This window comes from Polistes dominula, unplaced genomic scaffold (assembly GCF_049000335.1).
Source record: "Polistes dominula isolate Pdom_NZ unplaced genomic scaffold, Pdom_raw_medaka contig_28, whole genome shotgun sequence".
NCBI classification, from domain to species: domain Eukaryota; kingdom Metazoa; phylum Arthropoda; class Insecta; order Hymenoptera; family Vespidae; genus Polistes; species Polistes dominula.
In genome coordinates, this window is record NW_028300879.1 from 834,365 (window position 1) to 846,973 (window position 12,609).

At 35.0% G+C, this 12,609-nt stretch overlaps 1 protein-coding gene across 5 annotated transcripts in view; it reads right to left on the bottom strand.

The window, feature by feature from the left end:
- The window catches only part of Nrx-1 (neurexin 1), a 263,851-nt gene that overhangs the window by 196,008 nt on the left and 55,234 nt on the right, over nucleotides 1-12,609 (bottom strand). The gene's annotated exons all lie outside the window — the stretch shown is intronic.

A 12,609-nucleotide genomic window follows, 5' to 3' on the forward strand; every position in this document is an offset into this window, starting at 1 on the left:
GCCAATAAAGAGCAATCTTGTTGTTCGCACACAACAACCTTGTTGTTTGCACACAGCAACCGTCAGGGTTGCGTCAGGATTATGGCGACAACATCAGATGAAAGAAAATAGAGACTGTTTTGAATCTATGGTTAATTTTATATCGGCCCATTTTCCACCGAAATCCGATTGACTACTTTTTATAAATAAAATCTTGTGAATTCTGAAAGTGTTTTGATTTTAAATAATGTTTTTTATTCTATGATTTGTCGCAACAATTTAAGGTGTATTAATGGCGTTAATACGTAAGTACCATAATATTTGTATTATATTTTCAATTGAAATTCGTTACAATTGGTAAGAAATAATTCAAATATATTCAACAGAAAGATAATAGACAGTGGATGAAAAGAAAAAAAGACGGACAAGAGTGTTACAATTTCAAATCGACCAGCTGGATTACGATTGATAAAGTTGTCTACTGCTTCGGGCAATCTCAGGTATCAGAAATCTCTCGGAAAGATGTGTGTAGAAAAATAGAAAGAGAAAAAGAGAAAGAAAATGAAAAATGTTTCAGAGTCCGAGAGAAGTACAAGAGAAGGACATCCACAAAGCTTCTTCCCAAGCGAGATAATGTTCCTCGTTTGTTCGGTAAGAGCTTTCGCGTGACGTCATACGAAGGCGAAAGCTCGTTGTCCTATTAACTATAATAGCAATATTCTGTCACTGCTACTCTTTCTTTTCCACATTTTTATTTTCCTTTCGTTTATTTCGATTTTTTGCGTTGTTTATTCTTTATTTTTTTTTTCTTTTGTTTGTTTTTTTTCCTTTCGTTTCTTTCTTATAGACAATTTTTCTCAAAGATATCATATCATTTCTATTCTCTTTCTCGAAGGTACTCAACGCTCACTTATAACGTTGCAACGATATAAATAAGCCAATAACCGTGACCCGCGACGATTTCCGAAGGTCCCACCGAGACCTATTCTTCTTCTTATGTTACTTTAGTAAGAATGGATGGAGAAAACAAATAAAACAAAAAAAACGAACGAAAATTCCAAGAGCGTAGATAAATAAAGGTACCGTGCTTTCGCTACCTCAGCGTAACGTTATTTTACAAAAAAAAAAAAAAAAAAAAACGAAATAAAGAAAGAAAGTAAGAAAAATAAGTCTTCCGTCTCGGACGACGACTCTCCGGAAGGAAAAACATTTTTTGAAGAAAAATATAATACAAGCAAATCCACACTTTTGATATTTTCGCACGAACCGTGTTAAAAAAGTATACCAAGTTTTTCATAATAAGTAATGTTTCATCTTTCCCTAAGAAACAACATTTTGTAAGTTTTGTAAAACGTAATTTCATGTGTATATATATATATATTTCTTAATTAAACGTTTATGAAAAAATTGCAATTGATATGAAAAAAACAAAAAGTACTTTGACTATGACTTTTATTGTTTAATACGCGTATGTAGATTTTATTCGTTTAAACAAATAATAAAATAAAATAAAATAATGTAATGAAAGTTAAAATACGTGATAACTTTCACCAATCGAATAGGATAACGTATTCGATTGCAAAAATACCGATGACGTCAGTTTTATTTTATTTGTTCGATATATCGTGTAAAAGAAAATAATATAAATAAAGAAAACAGAATCAAAAAGATACAAAGAATTTGTTCCAATTTGTATTCTATACTTTACGCTCATAGTTTTAACCAAATATCAGTGCTATCATATTTGTATCGTGAATTACCAATACACAAACGTATACATAAAATTATATACATAGTAGGAATATATCGTAGGGGGTAGCTTTACGAGTTTCACATAGATTTTGATCGAAATAACTTTTTTCGTTTATTCGCTTTTGTGTATATGCAAGGTAACTTTCAAACGACATCGAATATACCTACACCTACGTCCATATGTGTTTTATGCGTGCGTAGGTGTATTGTATTTATGTGTACGTACATTTCTATGTATGCGTATATGTGTAGAAAAACGTATAAGTTGCTCGTATAAAGCCTCTCATTCGATGTCTTTCAACCAAATAGCAATGTACTAAAAAAAAAAAAAATAAAAAGAGAAGGAAAGAGAAAGAAAGAAAGAGAGAGAGAGAGAGAGAGAAATAAGGAACGGAAGGAAGAGAATGCTTTCTCGTCGTCGGTCCCTTAGCCCTTGGCCCATCCACGTCATTGTCTCTCGATTCTCGTCGACAAAGAACGTCCGATTATTTTCACATCCCGTCAAGGTAGCTTGCCCTTTGTTCGACCTGAATACCTTCAAGAACCCGATTCATCCACTTTATATCTCCACGTCGATCTTGCAAAGCGGAAGACAAAAAATATCCCGAGAAAAGCTCAGCAGGAAAGAAAGGAAGAAATCTTAGAATGTTGTGGTGAGTTGAATTAGAAATGATTGCCTTGCGTTTCGGTTTTTTTTTTCTTTTCTTCTTGTTCTATCTATTATTTTTCTTTTTTCGAACTAAGAGAAGACAAATAATTCATTCAAAGCATACCAATCTTCATTTATAGCGATTTTTATTATCATACCAAATATATATTTACTATTATAATTATTTTTGATTAAAATTGGCATAAAGGAGAGATGAGAATTATAAAGAAAATAATTAAGATGAAGAAGGATCAAAAAAATTTCAGGCGTGTGTTTCTAAAGGGTTAAGTCAGATGATCTTGTTCATTTCACAGGACTACTCTTCACATTTTTCATCCCGCCGACAGACACCTTCATTGCTCTTCTTCTTCTTCTTCTTCTCCTTCTTTATTTTTTCTTTTTTATTCTCTTTCTGTTCATCTCATTCTACTAGGCGTCGTTCTTCTTTATTCGCTTTGCATACCAAGCCCCGGCAGGTAAGAATTCATCGGGCTCAAAGCTTTACCCTCGACGTGCATGGCTTTAAGGAAAAAGCCCGGCAAAAGGTCCAACGAAATTAGCTCGGTATTCTTCCCTTACAACGTCGCTTTTAAAATTACGCTAGACAAATGAAACAACGTCTACCTGACTCTTATATGTTTCTATATATATATATATGTGAGAGTGAGAGAAAGACGAAGAGTGAGAGTGTATGGTGTGCGTGAAAACAATTGATGAATGTGAAAGATGTGTGAGAGTATGCAGCGATATCGGTATGAGTGTGTGTGCGCGCAGCGATATCGGTATGAGTGTGTGTGCGCGCAGCGATATGGATATGAGTGTAGTGTGTCCAGTAAGAAAGAAAAGCGAGCGTGCACCCCGAAGTCTCTCGAATATTCCCGAACCGGAAATCGGGAAAAGGTCTTTTGTTTAATCGGTCGGGAATAGTCTGGAGATTTCGGGAATGATTGACGGAAGTGATTGGGACCATTGGTGGGGTGAATGTGTATATAAGCGCGGCGAAGAATGCGGTCTTCGCCTTCTTGATTCGGTGCTACTATCTGTGAGTGAAAGAAGTGTAATTCGAGTGTGTCAACTATTATTACTTGCTTTTCTTATCTTTTCTATCTCTTTATTATTATATTAAACATTTATTCTATTATAATAAATACTTATATTTTTTTTAAATTTAAATAAATCTTACATTTTTGGGGGCTCGTCCGGGATAGAATCGATTTCACGAGCGTGTAAGTAATTATTAGTTGGAAGTGTTGAAGTGTCTAGTGCATCATGGAATCAAGGGGGACATCACAAGAAGATGTATCTAATACGACTGTTGTGGCAGCAGAGCCAGACGTCGATCAGATGAAGTACCTGGAGCTGAAAGCCAGCTTGAAGAGAATGGGCTTAAGCTCAAAGGGTAGAAAGAAGGAGTTAGCGGAACGCTTACGAGCAGCTAACAATAAAAAACAAGACGACGATGATGATGAAGAGGATTCAGAGGATGATGATACCGAAGACGAGGAATCTATCATCGACGAAAAAGAAACTTCTGCAAGGGCAATGCAGATGTTGTCTTTTAAAGACGTTGAAGAGTCGGTCAACACATTTAGTGGAGACGGAACAACTAGCGTTAAATGCTGGTTAAGAGAATTTGAAGAGATGGCTGAAATATGCCAGTGGGGTAATTTACAAAAGATTATCTATTGTAAGCGATTATTACGAGGACCGGCGAAATCTTTCGTGCGGTATGAAAAGTGTTGTAAGTCGTGGAAACAACTGAAGAGGGCATTAGTAGAGGAATTCATGGAAGTAACAAACACATATAAGGTACATGAGACACTTAGAAGACGACAAAAAAAAGCAGATGAAACCTATCAAGAGTACATTTATGAGATGTGTGAAATTGCCGCTCAAGCAGGTGTCGATAAAACATCTACGATACAATATATTATCGACGGCATTCAAGACGAAGAAATAAATAAAACAATTCTGTACGGAGCTACAACGATCAAAGAACTAAAGAAGAAAATTGCATTATATGAAGTTATGAAAGAAAAAATGAAGGAGAAGACGAAAACGACAAAGACGCAAGGGACACATGTTATCAACGAGAAGGGGAAGCAGTCACGCGGACCACCGTCGGAAACCAACGGTGAACGCTGCTTTAGTTGCGGAGGGTTGAACCATCAGAGACGGAGTTGTCCACTTAAAGATAAAGGAACAAAGTGTTTTAAGTGCAATGAATTCGGCCATATTTCGACAGCTTGTCAGAAGAACGAGAAGCAACGGGACGCGCCGGAGAAAGTGTGTGGTGTGAGTATGGAAACCAAACGGAAGTGTGTAAAAGAGGTGCAAATGGGAAACGATATAATTACAGCGCTGATAGACACGGGTAGTGACATAAGCTTAATAACAACAGAACAATATTTTAAGATGAATGTAACGATAGACGCCGGTAAAGTTTCCATTAGTGACGCGAACGCGGTTGCGAAGACAGACAACGAGGTACACGAAATCTTTAAAATCAATGCGTTTAACGACCGTAGCGAAATGGATCTGTCTCATATTGCAAGTGTGGAAGAAGCGAAACCGTTGGTAAAAGACCATAAACACGCGAAACAGATAACACAATGTTCGGAAGAGAGTGCTGAAAGTGTATTACCTAGTGCTGAAGTTGAAAAGTGTAAAGGGTTCGGTAAAAAAGAAGAAATTGTGTCCCCAGTCAAGGATGAGATCATAGAACAGGTAGTCAAAGAGGAACCTAAAGAAGATGTACATGAAGGGATGGTGATTAGAGAAGGAGTGATATCGGAACCTGTTAAAAAAAATCAAGAGAAAATGGAAATCAAACCAGAAACGAAAATTGTCGATTTGGTAAAGATAACAAGGGAAGAAATCAAGGAGGAGATGTCAATGATGGATGTAGCTGAAGGTAAACTTGAAGAACCTTTAGTAATTGCAATAGTATTTCCAGAAGAAATTGAAAAAACAGTCAAGATTGAATCCACGAAAGAAGAACATGAGAGGTGTTGGAGACGTACGAAAGAAGATGTCCTAAAAGCACAGATGGTAAACCATAGATTGATCAATAAAAAGAGAACTGCCGCTATGCGATATAAAGAACGAGATTTGGTTGCGATACGACGAACGCAATTTGGACCGAGATTGAAATTACACCCGAAATATTTAGGACTATATGAGGTAATTACGGTGTTAAGGAACGATCGTTATATGGTGCGGAAAGTGGGGGAACATGAAGATCTATATATAGCATCGACTGTAGCCGATTCGATGAAACCGTGGACTCAAGAGGCAGAAAAAATGTGTAACGAAAACGGTTAAAGCTAATCGTATATCTGAGGACAGATATGTTTGTCAGAACGGCCGAGTGTGAGAGTGAGAGAAAGACGAAGAGTGAGAGTGTATGGTGTGCGTGAAAACAATTGATGAATGTGAAAGATGTGTGAGAGTATGCAGCGATATCGGTATGAGTGTGTGTGCGCGCAGCGATATCGGTATGAGTGTGTGTGCGCGCAGCGATATGGATATGAGTGTAGTGTGTCCAGTAAGAAAGAAAAGCGAGCGTGCACCCCGAAGTCTCTCGAATATTCCCGAACCGGAAATCGGGAAAAGGTCTTTTGTTTAATCGGTCGGGAATAGTCTGGAGATTTCGGGAATGATTGACGGAAGTGATTGGGACCATTGGTGGGGTGAATGTGTATATAAGCGCGGCGAAGAATGCGGTCTTCGCCTTCTTGATTCGGTGCTACTATCTGTGAGTGAAAGAAGTGTAATTCGAGTGTGTCAACTATTATTACTTGCTTTTCTTATCTTTTCTATCTCTTTATTATTATATTAAACATTTATTCTATTATAATAAATACTTATATTTTTTTTAAATTTAAATAAATCTTACATATATATATATATACACACGTATTCATTAAGAAAAAGTATGAGCTTTAAATTCGTACGTATTTCAATTAAATTAACTCACATATATTCAGAGTATCGGTCATAATTATTTTATCATCATAAATCGATTTCTAAATTAAACAATTTATATTTTTATTTTTGTAATTTTATCACGAAAAATAAACTATTAACTATTTGTTTTTCTTATTTTGATTATTTTCGAATTTTTCTACGTGAATAAAATTATACGACCATATATCATATTATACAGGCAGGATTTTTCGTTATATGTGAGATCAAAAAAGTTATGATTAAAAAAAAGGTGGGAAAAACACATATCCTATTTCAGTATGTTTCAAAGTTATTGTCACTTTTGTGGTTCAATAATAATGTTCACTATGATTATATTCGGTTTGAATTTTTAATAAGTGCTCTGATATTCAATACATATAGTAAACACACATATAATATATATATACATATTTGAAAAAGGACTCGTGTAAAAGATGAAAGGTTTTAGGTATCGATAATACGTAATCGTTTCACAGTACCCATCCAGACCGTTCTCATCCTCGAGCATCGAAGCGGAGAAAAAAGCGAAAGAAGAATATTCACGGACGATCGAATGCGAAGGGTGAACGAGAGACAGAGAGAGAGAGAGAGAGAGAGAGAGAGAAAAATTGTGTGCTCAAACCGAAGAGAAAGTGATGCCAGCTAGAATGTGGACAGACGTGACACCTCGCTCGGAAGAAGTAGCAAATGCGGGGATAAAAAAGAGGGGTTGTGAAAGGGTGAGGGAGAGAGGAGAGGAAAAACGACGAGTAGGTTCGATAAGGTACATTCGATAAAGGAAGAACGATAGCTCGCTTAAAAAATCCTACTTCATATACATTTACAGGGTGTTCCAATTCCAAAAGATAAACTTTACCGATACGTTTGTGTAAATAATTTTAACAAAATTGTGAATCTATTGGGTAATGACCTCGATTCGTAAGAATTTTTGAAGTGCAGATACAAATATTGATGGTTATTTTGGTTATATGAGGTAGTAAGAAATTAGGAATATATTTCAAGATGTATTTGCATAGTAATAAAAAGAAATCATTATGAATAATTTGTGTAAATTAGTCTTAAAGGGCACCGCTAGTGTGAGATTTTTAAAAAATCGAATTTAATTTTACATATTTCGATAAAGTTTATTAATTTGAATATGAAACACCCAGTATAGTATATAACAAAATGAAATGGGACGAGCATGCGAAGGGAGAATCTCAGTGATGGAAGATAAGACGAAAAGAGCTCGAGTTGTGCCTCAACATTGAACCACAACGATTCCTTCTTTAATATCCTTGCTTCCGGCACGTCATTTTTTCTTTTTCGACAGAAACGATATCAAAAGTTTCGCGTTCCACGTGGCCTATTTGACCTTTTAAAATAACTTCATACGACTGACCTAAATGTATCGTCAATTTGTTATCCAAAATCCAAAGTACGTATTATTTATTTCTATAAGAAATAAAAAGCCCTAAATACTATGTAACTTATATTATTTATTTAAATATTTTATTTATAGAGAAAAAGAGAGAGAGAGAGAATTATTTCAATATTAATTGGAAGGATATTATTATTTAATATTTCACGTGAAATCGATCGGAATTTCGTCCGTAAATAGTTTACCCACAGAATATACACACATATATACATACGATCAAATATTCCATTCTACATCGATCCTTTGTCGATCGGTCTTTAACATGATTTTTATCTCATTTATAAATAAATGTTTTACAAAATATTATACTTAACAGATTGAATTAATTGTGATTTACGAATAGTATAATTCAGTTAGTTGGTATCGATATAAATTTTTTATTACTTGTACAATAAAATATAAAATATTATAAGAATATACGTTGATTTACGATAAGTATGTAAGTTCCATAAACACTAAACAACATAAAAATCCAAATTTAAGTGACTTATATTGCCAGCCATAAACGTGTTTCGTATTACAAGATAAAAGGGATAGTAAGAGGGGAATAAGAGGGGAATAACAAAATTTTCCTATTTATCAGAGAGACGTGGTAAATTTGTTAGAGGAATGAGTCCGATAATCGTCAAGTAAAACGGACATCCGTTCTCGCAAACTACAACTCGGGGAACATCGGGAAATCCGACGATGACGGACATCCGGCGACGCGATAATCCGTGCAAACGTTTGGTCGTCCACAACGCGAACGTCACCGACATAGACGGATGGATCGGTTGGAGTGACAAGAGAAACGGAGTGGGATTTACCGCCTTCGGTTATGGAGCCTTTATCCCTCCTGTTGAAAAAAAAAAAACACGAAAAAAAAGGAAAAGGAAAAAGGGGGAAAAAAGCTGAAGGTCACGGGAAAGCCGGTAGAACCAGCAAAGCTCAGCCAAGTGTACCTGCCATCCCATACCAGTTCGTCTTCTCGAACTACTCCTCTTCACCCTGCCACACCCTCCCCTGCCGCCATATTGATCGAAACCCCTACACACCGAATCCTTCTCTCTCTCTCTCTCTCTCTCTCTATCTAAAACCCTCTCACACTCTTTCTCTGTTCATCTTTTCTGCTTCCTTCTCATCCTTCTACCGTTGCACCGCGACGTTGCCGCACCTTTTCCTTTATCCTTTCTCCTTCCTACTTTTCAGGGGCAAAGCTTTCTCCTAGCTTTCTCCGAGCTTTCTTTTACTCTCCATCTCTTTATTTTTCTTTTTCAACCTTTAGGTGAACTCGAGACGACAGAGAATAATATGATCCTATCCGGATAGTAATGTATAGCGATTTGATGAGAATAATGCCTTCTATTCTCGCCTTTGACATTCTTCAAGTTCACAGATTAGGTTCTTTGTGATATGCTCGTGGAATCTTTATATTTAAAATGAACGCACATATTTTATGGTAGACCGAGATGAAAAAGGAAAACTTAAAATTCTATGCCGATGTTTAATCAATCTATTTTAAAATACGTGTAATAAAAAATTAGATCAAGTAATAGTGAAACAGCAATTTAATTATTCGAACCAATTAAATCTGTATTCCATTCACTTGTTTTCATTTGACATTAGCTACTCGCAGTACTCGTGTACCGCGTGAAGATATTTCTATAGGTTTCAGTGGAATAAATAAAACGGCTATATATCATCTTGGCTTTATGTAGAAAATCATTTCCCAGAAGCCAGTGATTCGCCTTCAACAATGCTACGAATTTCCGGTGGGTATCCTCATACCTTGAGCATTACTGCACGGTGAAGGTGTCTCGCATAATTCTATGTCCCTTTTGTCAGCATATCAAAGGGCCGTATCCCTTTTGTGATAAGTCCACGTTGCTTTCATATTCTCGAGCCATCCTATTCTTTCCTAATTCGGAGCGAGACTAGGACCGACAACGATGACTGCGACAACGACGAGACAACGAAGAGGTCGACGTAACATTTTCCATTTCTGTTCTTCGCTTGGTTATTTCCACGAGTCGCCATTACTCTGTGCCAAGCTTGGAAATTCATAGAAGCTCCGAAAGCTCAACTTTCCATTACCCTTTCCTTTCTTCCCCTTGCCACAGCCCCCCCCTCTTTCAGTTCTCTTTCGAATGTCAAGGACACGAACTCGGGCAGCCATTTTTAACTAAATTCTAACGGTCGATCGCGTCCACAACTCGTAGGTGGAGAACTCGATTAAGTAAAAGAGTAAAGAAGAAAAGAATGCGAGATAGAGAAAAGAGAAGGAGAAATTCAAATCGATTCGCTAAAGTTCTAAAGTTTCTATTTAACCTTTTCGTGAAAACCCCCTTCGGAAAAAAAAAGCCTGCGTTTCGTTAATTACGCTAATTCTCGTGACACCCAAGTTCCGGTTGCTGACCTAATTGAATTTCATCGTTTTCGTATTTTCCATCTCACGTCTATGTGTTTTTATTACACTCATTGAAAAATGAAAACTCTTAGTATAGAATTTTTGTTTTTTTCTGTGCATCATGTTATTCGCTAACGAGGTATCCTAAATCAGTGTCAGTAATTTAACGGATAAGAGCGTACGAGATGTCTGCAAATTTTGCTCGTGTAACCGTTTAAAACACGATAACTTACTGTTAGAAATATACAGGGTGAGTCATTTCAAACCATTCGTCTGACCGATTCGATTGCTATCAGTAATAGAAAAAAGATGTTTTGAATAAAATTTACTATTTCAGAATGATGTAATTCTATAAAAAAAAAAAAAACGTAAAATAAAAATGAAAAGAAACAGAATGAAAAATTCCGTTGGCACGTTTTAAATACACGTAGCTAAAAAGGGAAAAAAGTAGTTGGAGCTGGTTATTTAAAAGTGTGACACGGAATGTTCGATCGCATAATAGATTGATTTATGATCTGTACTAGATCATTGAAGTTAGACGGTAGGTTGAGTTAGTCTTATCGAACTTCATCTTCTTTTCCTTTTCATCGAAATGAATCGGATGATTAACGGTATATGAAAAACGATGTTTTCTTATCATTTACATTAGATGATAAAAAAAAAAACGAGACTAAAACAAATTCAGCCTTAAAAATTTTCAAAATAAAGTACCTTTACGTTAAACTTTGTATTCATTAATACTACGTGTGCTGTGTACACATATCGGATTAATGTCAGAACTAATTTTCCAAATTTCATTCTGAAAATGTTCATTTGAAACATGTACCGCAAAATAAATGCTCTCGGTGGATGCTGATTGTCAAATAACAACGCGAAAAATAACTGAAAAACCGAATTTATCGGATTTAACTATTTACAACCATACAAAACGTCCTGAATTTTAAATAAGAAAAAAATTATCATTGACAAAATGAAATTAATTTTTGAGTAACTTATTGTAATTTTTTTTGCGATAGTCTCTTTAAATTAAATCTGTAATTGAAATAATTTTCTTAAATTTATGATGAAATTAAATCACATCAAAAAAAAAAAATTAATAAAATTAAAAACTCCGAATTCATATTTTTATTGAAAACACGTTCTAATAAATTAAATAAAGGAAAAAAAAAACAAAATTCAAATAAACTTGACAATTGATCTAACAACATATAAGAAATGTTTGGAGACAACTCGAACACATTCATAAATTAGAATTTCGTGGACGAGAAGACACTTCCCATATTTCTTCCAATGAACGTCAACGATTCTTCTTCTTTTCCTTCTTTTTCATTCTTCCTCTTCGTCTTTCTAATACCTGAAAGATCGATATCAAGAATGATGTTTTCTCATATCTTGTCGTCGCGCACTTTGTAAAAGACACGTGTCACAAAATGACAATCTATCATTTTTTAAAAGTTCTCATAGCTATGCGAAATAAAGACGAATGATGAGCTTGCTCTTTCTCTCTCTCTCTCTCTCTCTCTCTCTCTCTCTCTCTCTTTATCTCTTTGAAGCGAGAGAGGTTCAACAACTACGCGAAGTATCTATCATTCTGTTCGTTTGTTACTTCACTTGAAATGGACCTCCTGTTCTGTCTGTTTCTACCTTTTATTTCCCAACAGAAAATTTTATTCTGAAATCAGTATTTAGAAAAAATTTCGTAGAATATATTCGAGATCAAAAAGATCCTATTACAATTTGTAAAACAACAAAATTTTAAATCCCTTTTTCGTAATATTTAATTGGACACATAAATAGACTTACAAAAAAAAACCTTTTAAAATTGAAAATGAGTTTTTAAAACGAAAAAGATAAATGAATGAAAACTTTATTATAAAAAGAAAATATTAAAAATAAAAAAAAAATTAAAAGAAATATCCGAATGTATTATTATTATTATATATATATATATAAGAAACGTTTTAGTTCATACAGTAAAGCTATTTTCGACTGGTTCCTCTTACCCTCAATGTTAAGTCGCTTTATTAAAGATTGATGGGATCCATTATGCCTCCTCTATTCCTTTTTGCATAGAGAAACTTCGATACCTTTTACTAACGTTCCTATGAGCAAGTATACAAAATATACTGGGTGAGACATTTAAAACTAAAAGTAAGTTTCATTTGAAATATTTGGTTCTATCATCGATAACAATTGGGTTATTATGATAGCCTATTTTTAAATGACTCACACTGTATAAAATAACACAAAATTATATATCGTTCATAGAATATATATATATATATACATATATTTTGAGGTATATGTATGTGTGTTAGAATATGTGTATGTGTGTAGAAGCTACATGTAGCAGCAACGACATCGTCAATTAATCGACGCCAACTGATGGATCGTCTCGTTATGCGGTATTTCACGTACCCACGTGTACATATATATAGTAGTCCGCATATTTTG